Raw genomic sequence first — 16,458 nt, 5'->3', positions numbered from 1 at the left:
GAATCTAAAATACCGTACTACACTTAGAAGTAATATAGTATATGCATATGCAGCAACAAAATACATCTTAAATATTTAGAGTGAAAAGAGCTGAAACAAAGTATGATCTATAAGACAATACTGACAATACCATTTATATAAATTAACACAAAGACATACACAAAAATAACACTTTATTTTATCAGGATATATTATAAACACCTTAAAGCAAAAGTCTTTGAGGATAGAATAAATGGAATAGGGTTGTGGATAGTAAGATAAAAAATAAGTAAAATGATCCAATGGAGGAGTCATGCACCAATGATAATAGGGTATCCACAATTAAGGAGAATTATTAATTGAATTCTATACTTGAGTTTCAAATGAAATGAAGAAACCAATAATAATAAAAAAGTAAAACTTATAATAATAACAAAAAAGAAACCCTATTAGGGATCCCTGGGTGGCGCAGCGGTTTGGCACCTGCCTTTGGCCCAGGGCGCGATCCTGGAGACCCGGGATTGAATCCGACATTGGGCTCCCAGTGCATGGAGCCTGCTTCTCCCTCTGCCTGTGTCTCTGCCTCTCTCTCTCTCTCTGTGACTATCATAAATAAATAAAAATTAAAAAAAAGAAACCCTATTAAAGCAGTTCACTACATTAACCAGTTAAAAGAATTCTGAATATCTCCATAGATGCAGAAAGGTATTTAACATATTCCACCAGCTATTCATGATTTTTAAAAGAGAAAAACTTGAAGAACAAAGAATTGGTTTCTAAAAGGAACTTTGCCTGTGTCTCTGCCTCTCTCTCTCTCTCTCTCTGTGACTATCATAAATAAATAAAAATTTATAAAAAAAAAAATAAAAAATAAATAAAAGGAACTTTAACAAATATCTAGACAATTCAGTATCAAGCATCATGATTTCTAGAAAACATGAGAAGTATTCCCATTAACATCAGGAATGTACCAAGACATCTACTAGCATTGCTCTTAATCAATATTATGCTAAAGGCACTAACAAATGTAAAAAGACAAGTATAACAATATAATGATGAAAGTGACAAAATTGTCATTATTTGAAAACCATGGGCATGTCGGGTGGCTCAGAGGTTTAGCGCCACCTTCAGTCCAGGGTGTGATCCTGGAGACCCAGGATCGAGTCCCACGTTGGGTTCCCTGCGTGGAGCCTGCTTCTCCCTCGGTCTGTGTCTCTGCCACTCTCTCTGTGTCTTTCATGAATAAATAAATAAAACCTTAAAAAAAAAAAAAAGAAGAAGAAGAAACAACCATAACCATCTTCATAGAAAATCGTGAGGGGGGGATCCCTGGGTGGCTCAGCAGCTTAGCCTGCCGTCAGCCCAGGGTGTGGTCCTGGAGTCCCGGGATCAAATCCCACATCAGGCTCCCTGCATGGAGCCTGCTTCTCCCTCTGCCTCTCTCACTCTCTTTGTCTTTCATGAATAAATAAATAAATTCTTAAAAAAAAAAATCCTGAGAGATGCAACCAAAACTATATGAATATGAGAATCCAATGTATGAAATTCAATAATGTTCTTATTTATAAGTAAATAAAGTAGAAATAGTAATTTTTAAATTCTCATTCACAATATGAACAAAACGATAAAATATCCAGGGGGAAAAAATCTAACCAAAAATGTAGAAGACTATTGTGCAGAAAACTATAAAACTTTACTAAAGAAAATATTTAAAGATCTGAATAAATGAAGAAACACATCACATCCATGTATAAGGATACTCAGTATTGAGTTTAGTTCTTTGGATTTGGATTAGACATAAATTTTAGATAGCTTAATGAAAAAAACAATTTAGACACTAAAGTTTATAGTAATAGGAAAAAGATATTTTCAGGCTCAAAAAAGGAGACAGGGAAAATATCAACAATTCAACAACAAAAAATGTGCAAAGGATATGAACAGTCAATTCATAGAGAAGGAAAATTAGAAGGCCAACCACTTTAGAAAAAAGAGTCACAATCTGGAAGGTAGAGAAATGCAGATTTTTAAAAAACAACAAGATAATATTATTTCCACCCAATAATATTTTTTTATGAAGATGGGAGGAAATAGAGACTTTTTCCTGACAGCAATTTGGCTGTATTTGGTAAAATAAAAAGTATGAACACATAGAAGATACCCAGAAGAAACTTTTTTTTAAGGTTTTTTTTTATTTATTTGACAGAGGGAAAGAGAGAGAGAGAGCACAAGCAGGCAGAGTGGCAGGCTGAGGGATAGGGAGAAGCACTCAATCCCAGGACCCTGGGGTCATGACCTGAGCTGAAGGCAGATGCCCCACTGACTGAGCCACCCAATCACCCCTGAAGAAATTCATACTTGTGTTCCAAGATACATGAAGACATTCACTACAGCATGGCTTTTAACAGTAAAAACAGGAAACAATCTAAGTATCCAGCAGTAGGGGACTAGACAATTAAAATGTGACCTATTCATGACATGGGCCTATGTAACAGCTAAAAAAAAAAAAAATAAATTATACTTATTTCCAATCTATATTGAAGAGATTTCAAATAATGAGTAAGGAAAATTGCAAATGATAGATACAATATGGTATCATACACATAAACTAAAATCACACAACATATACCATATTTAAGTAAGTAAAAGTATTTTAAAAATTGTTTACACAGAAGATACATTAAACTCTTCATAGAGGAAGCATCAGCAGAATTAGAAAGCTGAATTGAACTGGGGTGTTGGTTTAGGTCCCTAAGGCTTAAACAGTAATGTTTTGGCTCTTTTAAGAAAAATCTAAAATATGATTAAAAAATTAACAATGTTTAATTCTATATAGAGGAATAAAAGTATTGTTATACTATTCTTTGTATTTTCCTAAATTTTAAAAAATTCTTAAAGTATTAAAAAAATCTATTTCACTACAGCCCCATTAAATAAATTTATGAATATTTTTACAATATAAAGTCAGATTAAGGACAGTAGTTTGTGTGTGGCCACATACCTTGATCCAGCTCTGGATATGAGGGCATACACACAATAAAAATGAGGGAAACAGTCTACAGCATGAGTCTAACCAAGACTAGTGTATACTTTCTTTGGTAGGCAATGGAAACTGCAGATGCTTGAGCAAGTTTTGATATGGTTGGAGCTGGACTTTTAGGAGTATTCATCTTTCAAACTTGTGTAAAGGAGACTAAAATGTCATGATGATTTGGGAGGCCATTCATGAGAAATAAGCAAGAAGCAATATACTAGTATTAATAAATGGTAAGTAGTAATAAACATGGGAAGAAAATGATGATTCTCATTTCTCTCTCTACCTCTTTCACTATTATAGCCAACCACCAAAGATACTTGAAAAAATGCTAACTACAAGATACAGAAATCTTTTTTTTTTAAGATTTATTCATCTATTTGAAAGAGAGAGAGGACATGTACACAAGAGGGGGAGGAGCAGAGAGGGAGAGAGAGAATCTCAAGCAGACTCCCTGTTGAGTGTGGAGCCCAATATAGGGCTTGATCCCATGACCCTGAGATCATGACCTGAACAGTCAGACAGTTAACCAACTGAGCCACCCAGGACCCCTAGCAGATACACAGTCTTAATTCCTACTCCTCAATGGAAATACCCTCAATAATTTTGAAAGTTAAATAATTAATCTTTGTATGAAAATTATTCATAAATTTTGGTCATTCAGGCATTGATTTGACATTGCTATTTTATTAGACATTGCTACATTCATCTACCATGACCAAAATATGAGAATTTTTTTTTACCCATAGTAGCCACAAAATTAATATCTGTTGTTCTCAGGTTGGGACATTTGTAACAAAAGTAATAAAAGTTTATTTACTGAACTACAACTTATTACATACCAAAAAGTAGTAGACACTTTCACATTTTCCAATTTAGCCCTTACTTTAGCACTCTAAGGTAGGCATTATATTTTATCCTCATTTAACTGATAGCAGACCTAAGGTTCAAAGATATGAAATAATCTGCCCAAGATCAGACTAAAGCTAAATGTTGATACTGAAAGTCTAATTACAAATCTATGCTCTTTCCACCCCTTAATCTCTTCCTAATCCTAATCTCTTCTGCTAAACAACATCATTTCTTTATGTCACATAAACAAAATCTTGAATTCCAAGTAGCAGTGAATGTTGACAAGTTCCCATTTTCTTTATTTTTATAAATAATTCTTTTTATAAGGAATTATGATATGTTGAGTTTTTTGTCTTTTTTTAAAGATTTTATTTATTTGAGAGAGAGAGAGCTACAGAAAGTATGAACAGGAGGTAGAGAAAGGGAGAGTGAGAAGCAGACTCCCCGCTGAGCAGGGAGCCTGACATGGGGCGGGATCCCAGGACCCTGAAATCATGACCTGAGCCAAAGGTAAACACTTAATTGAGCCACTCAGGCCTCCCTCTCCTAGAGTTTTAAAGAACACCTGCTTAACCTCTCCAAACTCAAGTTCTTGAAATAATATTAGTAATACTTTTTATATCACAGGATTGGTTTTATTAACTGAGATACTTTTAGTTACTGACCTAATTTGTTAATTGAGATTCAATAAGATAAAACAAGCTTTTAGCAAAGTATCTGGCATATAGTTAGTGCTAAATAATTATTATCATCCACTATTAACTTATTATATTTTATGAATATTTTATTACTGATAGGATTTAATCCTCTGATAAAGAACCCAAAGTCCCTGTAACCTTCTACAGCACAGGAGGATTACATTCTTGGTCCTCAATATACAATCATAGAGCATTACAACCTCAATTTCAAAAGCATCTACAAAAACAGTCTCTCTCTTCATTAATTTAAAAATATAGGAATTATCTAACAACAGCTCAATTAAACACTGGAATCATAGTATTTTAATTTTATAGCAAATAATTTTTTAGGTTAGCCTGACATCTAGTGGAATGATTGTAGCCATCTAAAAGATTTAAAATACATAACTTGAAAAAAAAAAAAAAAACTAATAACATTCCATTAAAGGCCAATATATGATGTAAATGTTTCAAATAAAAAAGGGAAATCAACTTGAGCATTGCCTTATTGTCAGGCACTGTACTAAATGCTATCATATATCTTCTCTCATTCATTTGTTCAAAATAAGTATTTAGTGCCTGCTACATGCTAGGCACTTATTATACAGAATTTTTAAAAAATTGATATGATCCTTGTCCTTTTGGAGTTCATAGACTAGTAAGCAATAAGCTATTAAACAAATTATTCTACAAGCTATTAAAATTATAAAATGTGTTTAGAGTTTAAAGGACTTTAGAAGAGAATCCTTAACTTAGTAGGAAGTTCACAAAGGGCCTGAGGAAGTAATATGTAAGCCAACTTCTAATGTAGCAATGGGGATTTAAGACAGAAGGAATAGCACGTGTCAAGGTCCTGAGGTAGTAAAAGATTTGCTGCCAAATGAATTCAAAGAAGGGCAGTGTGTCTATAACTATGAGGAAAACACACAGTACCAGATCAGCTTAGAGAGGTCTATGGGGGCCAGATCAAGCAGGCCTTGCGAAAAAGTAGGCCTCGTTAAGGATTCATGATTTATCATTTTATCATATATAATGGAAGCCATCTGAAGTATCTAAGCAGAGATATGTGATGAGTAATAGGTTTTAAAAAAAAAAAAAAAAAAAAAAAAAAAAACCTCTGGCAGGGCTCCTGGGTGGCTCAGTCAGTTGAGTATATACCCTCTGCTCAGGTCACAATTTCAGGGTCCTAGGATCAAGACCTGCATCGGGCTCCCTGCTGACCTTCTGTCTCTCCCCCTGCCCTCCCTCCCTGACTTGTCCTCTCTCTCAAAAAAATAAAAGAAATAAAAGAAATAAAATCTTTAAAACAACAACAACAACAACCCACTCTGACTCCTGTGGGGAGATAAAATGGAAGGAGATGAATGTGAATGTAGAAAGAACAATTAGAACCAACTGAGACACACACTCTCTCTCTCTGTGCATTTCTATGAATGAATAAATAAAATCTTTTTTTTTAAAAAGGCGGGGGCGGGCAGCCGCGGTAGCGCAGCGGTTTAGCGCCGCCTTCAGCCCAGGGCGTGATCCTGGAGACCCGGGATGGAGTTCCACGTCGGGCTCCCTGCATGGAGCCTGCTTCTCCCACTGCCTGTGTCTCTGTGCCCCTCCCTCCCTCCCTCTCTCTCTCTGAATGAATAAATAAAATCTTAAAAAAAAAAAAAAAACACCTGAGAGAGAATTTCAGTAGTCCAAATGATAGATGGTTTGGGCTCCGTCTATAGTGGTTGCTATCAAGATGTATTTTGAAAGTAGATTCAGATCCGAGTGATGAACTGGAAAATAGAAAGGAACTAGGGGTGAGGGACAAAAAAAAAAAAAAAAAAAAAAAAAAAAAAAAACCTGAAAATACGTATTTCCATCTTGACCAATTGAGGTGAGAAAGTAAAGAAATAACAGATTTGAGAGCAAGACCAAGCCTTTATTACCAAAGAATAACTCAGAGACATTTATTTATCTGCAAACAAAATATAGAGGGAGACCGTCACTTGACTATTGTCAAGGAAAAACAAAGAACTGTACTTAGGAAAAAAAATATGCAGATAGTTTAGGAAGACCGAGTTTTGCTTCCATATCTTGAAAGGTAAACTAATTAACTAGCTGCAAAGAGGTCAGTCGCTTGTGGAGATTGTCCAAGGATAACACAGAAAACAGTTTCAACTGTGTTAGATTTCCCCCAAACCCTGAGAATTTGCTGTGGAGCACACATGGCAGGCTGTCCAAGGATAATGTCTACTAAGGCCCTTCCATTTACCTTAGATGAGCAAGCTGCATCACTTCTCTCATCAGTTCTCAACTCCCTTCTTTTGGTCAAAACATACTCCAAAAGATGCAAATTTCATCAAGAGGGTTTCAGTTCCCTTTTTTACTTAATATTATCATATGTATGTCAACTCAAAATACTGGATGTAAAACATTTAGATTTCCAGGGGACCCCTGGGTGGCTCAGCGGTTTAGTGCCTGCCTTCAGCCCAGGGCGTGATCCTGGGGTCACAGGATCAAGTCCCACATCTGGCTCCCTGCATGGAGCCTGCTTCTCCCTCTGCCTCTGAGTCTCTCGTGAATAAATAAATAAAATCTTTTTAAAATAAATATATACATACATACATAACATTTAGATTTCCAGATTTGATTCTATTGATCTTGCTGACTAGATAAGCAAGGAAAAAATCATGCAGAATCATATAGGACAGGTTACAGATTTTCTTCCTCATCCTGAGAATACTGAGAAACATTAAAGATTTGTAATCAAGGGAAAAACTTGATTAGAACCTGAATTTTTAAAAAATAGAAAATTTTATGATATAAGACATTTGGAAAGTTGCTCACTATTTGCTAATATTAACGAACTACAGTTAGTTTTGTTTTAGGTACAATAATGGTATTATGGTTATATTTTACCAAAAAAAAAGAGTTATTATCTTTTTAAGATTTACATGTTGAAGTATTAATGGATGAAATGAAAATAAAAGAGGTAGTCATCTCTGTATACATGAATGGAGGCAATTATCTGTGGTATAAAGTGAGAAGAGTACAGGAATAAAGATGATGCCTTTGAGGAACTTCATCTATTAAAGGTCAGAGAGATGAGGATGAGTAAAGAAACTGAAGAATATCCACTTGAGAAGTAGAAGGAAAATCACAGGAATATTATGTCATAGAAGCCAAAGGAAGAGAGATATGGAAAACAAATAATGCACATAAAGTACTTAACACAGTGCCTGGAATATGGCAAATTCTCTCTAAATACTGCATTTATCATGATGGTGAATGAGAAGGAAGTGGTACAAAATACCAAGTAATGGTAAAAGAATAAGAGAAATCACTAGTGACCTTTAGAAGAGTAATTTTTGTTTGGTGGGTGGGGAGGAGCTACATTTATAGTGGTTTCAGAGGTAAATAGGTATAGACATGGAGACACAAATTGGAGATAATTCTTTTAAGATGTTTGGCTCACATGGGAGGGAGATAAATAAGGCAGTGGTTAGAATAACATCGTGAGAGTAAATAGAGGCAGGTTTTGGTTTTGTGGCTATTTAGGAATTTAAAACTAGGAGAGACTTAAGCATGTTTAAATGCTGGTAGGGAACTTGTAGAAAGGGAGAGAACAAAAATAATAGGAAAGAAAAGGGATAAATATAGGAGTCTTTTTTTTTTTTTTTTTTTTTTATGATAGTCACACAGAGGGCGGGGGGCGGGGCAGAGACATAGGCAGAGGGAGAAGCAGGCTCCATGCACCGGGAGCCCGATGTGGGATTCGATCCCGGGTCTCCAGGATCGCGCCCTGGGCCAAAGGCAGGTGCTAAACCACTGCGCCACCCAGGGATCCCTAAATACAGGAGTCTTAAAAAGGTGGGAGAGATAGGATTCAGAACAGAGAAAGGCCTGATCTTCAATGGACAGAAGGACAACTCCTCTATTATAACAGGAAAGAAGGAGAAAGGGTAGATGTAGGCAGACTGTAAAGGATGTCTCCATTCTCCCTTCCCTAGGAAAATAATTCTCTGGACCACATTCCATGGCCTTTTAGAATACAAAATTGTGGAATTTCCTGGTCTCATTTTCTGGTGCAATATTTTATATATTTTATACTGTAGTTCATTCTCTTTCTTAAAACCTTCTCCTGCCTTTTTAAATATATTTGAAGTAGACCAAAAAAAAAAAAAAAAAGTCTTAAAAATAATGGGGTGCCTGGGTAGCTCAGTTGGTTAAGCAACTGACTTGATTTCAGCTCAAGTCATGATCTCAGAATCATGAGATGGAGCCCCATGTTGGGCTCTGAGCTGCTGAGCATAAGATTCTCTCTCCCTCTTCCTCTGCCCCTCCTCTACTCATGCTCTTAAAAAACAAAAAAACACATAAATAAGAATATAATGAATACCCATATATACTAGCTTAAGAAGTACAAATGAAATTCCAATTCTATTTTCTTCCTTTCTCCCATGGATAATCACTATTTTGATACATTTCTTACTCCTGTGCTTGTTTTAATACTTTTACCACTTACTACACTGTACATGTATCATATGTACACAATGTATATGAATACATCTTCCAACAATGTAAAACATTGATGTAACTATTTTAGTCTTTCAGTGACAGTCTGGGAGAGGTAAATTTTCTCAGCCTTTATCTGAAAGGTGCCATTATTTGGCACTCTAAAGTGATGGTTTTTTCTTTGCTGCACTACAATTTCACTGCAACATGTCTAAGGTGTATTTCTTTTTATTTATTCAGCTTGACACTCCTGATTATTGACTTTGAGACATTATTTCAACAATTCTGGGAAATTATCAACTATTATTTCATCAAACTTGTCTCTCTCCTTTTTATCTTGCTTTCTGGAAATTTTGCTGGATAGTAACTCTCTCCTCAGTTTTCTTTCTTTCTTCCTTTTTTTTTTTTTTTTTTTTTTTAGAGATTTTATTTGAGAGAGAAATAGAGAAATAGAGAAAGCATGAGTGGAGGGGAGGAACAGAGGGAGAGGGACAAGCAGATTCCCTGCTGAGCAGGGAGTCTAACCATGGGGCTCTATCGCAGGCCTGACCTGAGCCGAAGGAAGAGACTTAACCGACTGAGCCACCCAGGTACCCCTCGCCTCAGTTTTCTTAATTCATACTTTTCATTCCCTATTTCTCCATGCTGCCTTCTGTATAACTTCCTAAGAACTCTCTTCCATCTATTAATATCTCTTTTTCTGTATCTAATAAGCTATCAGTCCATTAAATGTTTATTTTAAATGTATTTTAAATTTCTGGATGTTCTATTTTTTTAATCTGTCATTTTCACACACTCTTACTATTTTCTTTAGGTTTTAATCCTCCTTTCCTTCTCATTCTGTACATCTCCAGATGGAAACCTTATCTATCATATCTATGTAAATGACTCTAGAGTCTGCATCTTTAACCCAGTCTTCTTTCCCATGCTGTCAGGTTTATCTGACTACCTCATGTATAGTGGAGTAATAATATGTCCCTTCTATGATGTCCCATAGCACTTCTCTCTTCTACTCAATTAATACTTGGCAATACACAGCCTCACAGTGTAGGTTTTCTTTGCATGTGAATAAAACCAGATTATTTGCCCCAGAGCACGAGGATCATATTTTGTACTTCTTAGCAAGATTTCTGAATATCTATAACTCCACTGACCACTTAAATGCCTTCAAAGCTAAGCTTTCTTAGATTTGACCTTCAGTATGTTATGTGTGCCTGTTCTTTGACAGAAGGGACTATCTTTTATTGTTGGTATCCACCGAATATATCATAGGGGTTGCTCATAATAGGCATCTGCTAGTTGATCTGATTGGTGAGCAACAGGTTAAGTGGGTCCTTTTGAAATTTTTCTCGAAAGCTTAAGAATTTAAACTTCTACTGCTCTGATGACTGGGTCTCCAATACCTCCATACCTCTCTTACTTCCATACTTCAAAGCATCAGTTAATAACTGATATGTACCTTTCAGGATAGAAAGCTTATTGCTAGTGTAAGTTGCATTAATTTAACTTGTTATTTTAATCTTCCTTGTTTATCTTCATTCCAAGTCACAAAGTAGTATCACTAACTGAAGTACAAAATAAAATTAAAATCAGGCCTTATTTTATAGTGGAATAAGTATTTAGTCCTCCTAGTGAAAACATGGGCATAAAGGGCAAGATATTTCTACAAATGCTTTGAGAGTAATGCTGCCAATAACACGTTTATTCAGGATTAAATGATGTGATGAGCTAAATTATTCCAAGATCCTAAGCATAATAGGAAAGAAATTATGTCATTTTGAGGTGAGGGAATGTTTTGGCTTGTTGGCTAATAATAATGGCTGATATCTAAGTCATGTGAATTGCATCAAAATTTTTCATTTGAAACATAATGCAGATTTAATTATTATATTAATTCTTAAACATGAAATACCAGACAAAATTAATTAGATTCCTTGTTCTCACATAATAAATTTTTCAGAAGAAACTGGAATTCTGTTTATTTTCCCCTTCCTCACTCTTTTATACAATGAATGCATTTCTGTTGTAAAATCCTAGAGTAGTTATTAAGTATATATGATTTTTTAAAAATATTTATTTATTCACTCATGAGAGAGAGAGAGAGAGAGAAAGAGAGAGAAAGAGAAGCAGAGACACAGGCAGAGGGAGAAGCAGGCTCCATGCAGTGAGCCTGACGTGGGACTCGACCCCAGGTCTCCAGGATCATATCCTGGGCTGAAGGTGGCGCTAAACCGCTGAGCCACCCAGGCTGCCCAAGTATATATGATTAAATGTGAAATTTCCCCCTTTATCCTCTGAGGCCCTTCCCACTCTTTGTCTCTTTCTCTATGTGTATCATTGTGTACCTATGTAGGTGTATGAATAAATAAATGGAATCACACTGTAGGTATGTTATATGACTTGCTTTTTCCCCTTAAGAATATAGCTTAGGGATTTTTTCCATAAATGGGTGATGAGTATTAAGGAGGGCATTTATTACAATGAGCACTGGGTAGTATATGTAAATGATGAATCACTAATTTCTACTCCTGAAATCAATATTACATTTTATGTTAACTAACTAGAATTTAAACAAAAATTTAGGGAAAAAAGCAATATTGCAAGACAATATTTGTTTGCTTATCTTTGCATAAACATGACTTTGAATAGATTTCTATAAATAGAATTTCTGAGTCAAAGAGCTTATATGTTGTAAATTTTGACAAATATGTAAATTACCATTTCAAATATCTTGATCATATACTTCCTCCAACAGTGTATGAGAGCACTTGCTTTCCTACATCCTCCAATAACACTGGACATTAATGCTGACTCTCTGTTTAACTCCTGACTGAAAAATATAAATAATAAAAGCTATGTAAGGTTGTAGGATGACAAAGGAAAAATTTAAAAATATGAGCTCCCATTACCTCACCTTTAATATAATAATTTAACAGATAATGTCTAAGGTTGAAACAGATAGTTTTTTAAGAAGGGAAAAAAAAAAAAAAAAACTCATACAAAATTACTCTAATGACTCCAAGAGGGATCTTGTAGTATCTAATCTCTCTCATATAGAAGAAATACATGAGGTTTAGCTATTCACTTTTTTTTTTTAAGATTTTATTTGAGAGAGAGAGAGAGAGTGTGTGCACAAGTGGGTTGGGGAAGGGCAGAAAAAGAGGGAGAAGCAGGCTTTCTGCTCAGCAAGGCTCCATCGCAGGACCCAGGAATCATGACCTGAACTGAAGGCAAATGCTTACCGCTGAGCCACCCAGGTGCCCCTGCTGTTTGAATATTTCTAATGAGTAGGAACTGTTTATTAAATCAATAAAACCGCTACTCTAAAATCCAAAAAATAAAAATAGAAAATGTTATAAGTACATACACAGACTGAAAATCCAAGCAGTAAAGGAAGATACAAATGAAAAGTGAAAAGCTCAAACCCTTCTCACTCCTTACCACTGTACCTTTCCCCAAAAGAATCAGTGTGGTTTATTTATATTTTTTTAAGCTATGCATATACAATGTACTTATATAAGTACACACATTCCTTTTTTATTTACACAGAGGACTCAAAAATTGTTCTGCACCTTGCTTCTTTTAAAAAATACACCTTGGAGATCTTTCCATATCAGCACTTTTGGATACACATGTCCACTGCAGGTCCTTGCTTCCCTACTCACACAGTGTTTGCAATACTTCATGAAGAAAAAATTCCAACAGACCAACCAGAGTACAAGGCAAGTATGTATGGAAACTGCCAATCACTTACACCATGGAACAGGATGACAGAAGGAAAAGGCAATCCATAGTTCTTCCTTTTAGTCTTTCCTCACTCATTAGTAAGCCAAAGGTAGAGAATAATGGTACAATGTGCCTATATCAAGAAACAAAATTTTAGAAATTAAATTAGATTTGTGCAACACTTCCACTATTTTGGTAATAATGAAATGTAAATGCATATACACCTATGAGATACAAATTGTGTCAATGATCAAAAGATCATTATGCATACATGTTAAATGTTCTTATATTTTCATTTTAAAATTGGCATTATACAATATGAAGATGTATAGTAAATTCATGCTAACAATTTAAATTTTTAGTTTTTCTTGTTTAGAATTATGTTCAATAGCAAATAAAACACAAAAACACTATGAAAGTTGAAAAAGAAACCACAGAAGAAGGGAAACCACAGACTAGATAACATTTTAAATTAGACAAAATTTATTTTTTATTTTAGTGCCTTTGAATGGCACTTTCCTCCTGCTCCTTGAACTGGGGGGCTTCATACTTTCATTTGTACCGTGCTCTACAAGTTTTGTTGCTGCTCTGTTTATCATCCTAAAAACTGAGAGGAAGTTGCAATGTAGTAGAAAGAGCCCAGGAGATTTTCAGTTCTTGCCCTTCAGTAGCATGGCAGAGATTGATAGTTGTTTGTCCTGTAACTATTCTTACCTTCTTCCTTACTAAGAGCACCACTGTTTTGTTCAGGATAACAATGGGCCTTGTTAAATATTAGTATTTTTAAACAGGGCACATTGGATTTACCAAACTCTATTGTATAATAAGAAACCAAATGACCCAGGTCTGGCCAATGACGTAAATGAAAGTTTACTAGATGGGGCTTGTGAAAAAGTTATTTTCTTGATTTAAAAAAAAGAGAAAGCAGCCTCAGTTGGCAAGTACCTTCTTCCTCACCTTTCTTTTTTTTCAACCTTAAAGATATATGTGATGCCTGGAAATATGAAACCATCTTGTGAAAAAAGAGGATGAAAGCTACATGCTAAGAACAGCAAAATTGAAACACAGAAAGCTGTCCCCCGCCCCGAGGTCCCTAGTAAGTGAAGCTTACTTATTTGGGTAAGTCACTGTACCCAGGTTTCTGTTAATGGAGCTGATCACAATCAGTCTCTAATACCAACAGACTAGATAACATGAAAACTCTTCCACTACACCTGGTGGGTGAGATGCAGAAAGAAATTTTTTTAATGCATGCTTGAGCTTACAAAAATAGAGGGAAATACGTAAACAGCAGAAATAAAGAAGGAACTGAACATCAGAGCCTGGAGCACACAATATGACCCTGTCTAGAGTGGGGAGGGGATAGGTAAGGAAGGTACTGGAATGTTTAAACCCATATGATAACTGAAGATAAAATTTTGAGCACTTGCTGAAAGCAGAAATTAGAAACTATAAGCCCTTCCTCATACTCTCTCCCTACATACATAAATTAAAACTCTGGGAAGTTGGGACACCTGGGTGGCTCAGCGGTTGAGGGTCTGCCTTCAGGTCAGGGTGACCCCAGGATCCGGGATTGAGTCCCACACTGGGCTCCCTGCAAGGAGCCTGCTTCTCCCTCTGCCTATGTCTCTGCTTCTCTCTCTCTGTGTGTTTCTCATGAATAAATAATCTTAAAAAAAAAAAAAAAAGAACTCTGGGAAGTTGTGTATCCTCAGTGAAAGGATAAATTAGACAAAATGTACCCCCTAGCACACCAAGAGGACAGAGAAGCTTCTCTGTCATGGCATGAACTCTGAAAAGAGAGGAAAAATGGTCTTCCAAGAGAATGTATCATCATGATTTGTGTTCCAGGAGGTTTGGGTTTCAAATTTACAATATCTGAATAATCCTGGAACTTCTAAGTCCAGAAAGAAATTCATATAAAAATTGGTCTCTGGCCAGGGATAACCACAAGGATCTGTGACAGAAGCAAATTTTTTTAAAAAATTACTAAAACTTAGTTCTTTTTTTTTAAAAAAAGAAGCTACAAGACATAAAAGGAATCATCAGACATGACAAACAACAGTATTAGATTCCTGGGCAGCCCCGGTGGCGCAGCGGTTTAGCGCCGCCTGCAGCCCAGGGTGTGATCTGGAGACCCTGGATCGAGTCCCACGTCAGGCTCTCTGCATGGAGCCTGCTTCTCCCTCTGCTGTGTCTCTGTCTCTCTCTCTCTCTCTCTCTCTCTCTCTCTCTCTGCATCTCTATGAATAAATAAATAAAACCTTAAAAAAAACAGTATTAGATTCCTAATCACAAAAGATTGCATCTGTATGATAGCATTTATGTAGTTTAAATATAAATTAGTAGAGTTCCATATATAATCAGTGAAGATATAAAACACAATAGATTTAATTAAGCTAATTTAAAAATAGTGATTAACTCTTCAGAAAGAGAGGCAGGGAAAGAATGTCAAAAAACAAAATTAAAATTAAAAAAAAAAAAAAAAAGATGAAGAACTGATCCAGATTCAAGGAGGATTGAGCAACATGACAGCTGGGTGCAACACCTGATCTTAGCTTGGGTGCTTTTGCTATAAAAACATTATTGGAATAATTGGCAAAGCTTGAAAAAGCTTTCTGGCAAAGGATGTACAGAAGTTTTTGTACTATTTTTGCAATTTTTTGTTTGTCTGAAATTATTTCAATATAAGACAATTATTTAAAAAAAAATAAAAAAGATGGGTTCCAGTTCAACATGGTGATGTAGGAAGATTCTTAACTCACCTCTTCCCACAGACATACCAAATCTACAGCTACTTATGGAACAATTTCCTCTGAAAAAAACTAAAGCCTGGCTAAGCAGTAACTACACATTGGGTAAAAAAGCCACATCAAAGCAGGTAAAAGAGGCAAGGACACAATCTTGCCATAAGTTGCCATAAACCTCACCTGGAGTGTGGAGACCTATAGTCAGGAGGGAAATTCAAAACCTGGAGCTTGTCCTTGAGGAGCAGAATTTGAACTCATATCCAACATCCCAACTTTTAAGATCTGCACTTGAGAGATGAACCCCCAAAACATGGAGCTTTGAAAACCAACAGAGTTCCCACCATAAGACTGTAGCAATCTAAGAAACAGCTCTCAAAGGGCTCACATCATGCTTAGACTCAACCACCCAGAGCCCAGCTCAGAAGCAGCTGATACACTCAGACTTTAAGTGAAAAAGGTTCACCTGCTTATATTAAGCATTGGCCTGAGGGGCAGACATCTAATTTGATACACTTAAGAGCCTGCTGAAACCCTCTCTGGGGAAAAAGACTGGTGGGCAGCATTGTCACACTCTTCCACTGCCTTGCTCTAGCCAACAGGCACAATCTCTTTCTTTTTTCTTTTTCTAGTGGATGCTATATTTACATTCTTCCAAGGGGCCTATGGAGCTACTCAGGGAATTTAGCCAGTGGATGCCATCTTTGTACTTTCCCTTTGCCTTGAAACAGCTTGCTATCATCTCCCAGAAAAAACCTCCCATAATACTCTGGAGCCCCAATTCTTGTGATTACTGCCCAGAGGCACCTCTAGATTGTCTAGCTCTGGTAGCCAACAGGGCTTATGCTTACAATCCCAAAGGACTATGCATACTTGCATACTTTAATAGCTGCTGCCTGATGGTCTATCTTCCAATTAGCCTGAATCTAGGTGCTGGTTGAGATCCTCCCCT

At 36.0% G+C, this 16,458-nt stretch overlaps 1 long non-coding RNA gene across 5 annotated transcripts in view; it reads right to left on the bottom strand.

Moving 5' to 3' along the window:
* The window catches only part of LOC119872280, a 50,021-nt gene that overhangs the window by 15,501 nt on the left and 18,062 nt on the right, over positions 1-16,458 (bottom strand). For 3 of the 5 annotated variants that reach the window (XR_005361312.1, XR_005361311.1, XR_005361310.1), the window contains exon 2: positions 12,788-12,892. This is a non-coding gene — a long non-coding RNA (uncharacterized LOC119872280). Of the gene's footprint in view, positions 1-1,166; positions 1,237-6,206; positions 6,312-12,787; positions 12,893-16,458 lie in introns of those variants that run through there. The other 2 variants (XR_005361314.1, XR_005361313.1) reach the window with 2 other exon arrangements.

This window comes from Canis lupus, chromosome 6 (genome assembly GCF_011100685.1).
Source record: "Canis lupus familiaris isolate Mischka breed German Shepherd chromosome 6, alternate assembly UU_Cfam_GSD_1.0, whole genome shotgun sequence".
Taxonomy (NCBI): Eukaryota; Metazoa; Chordata; class Mammalia; order Carnivora; family Canidae; genus Canis; species Canis lupus.
Note: the sequence above shows the minus strand (reverse complement) of the source record. Positions and strands in the feature narration are given on the sequence as shown.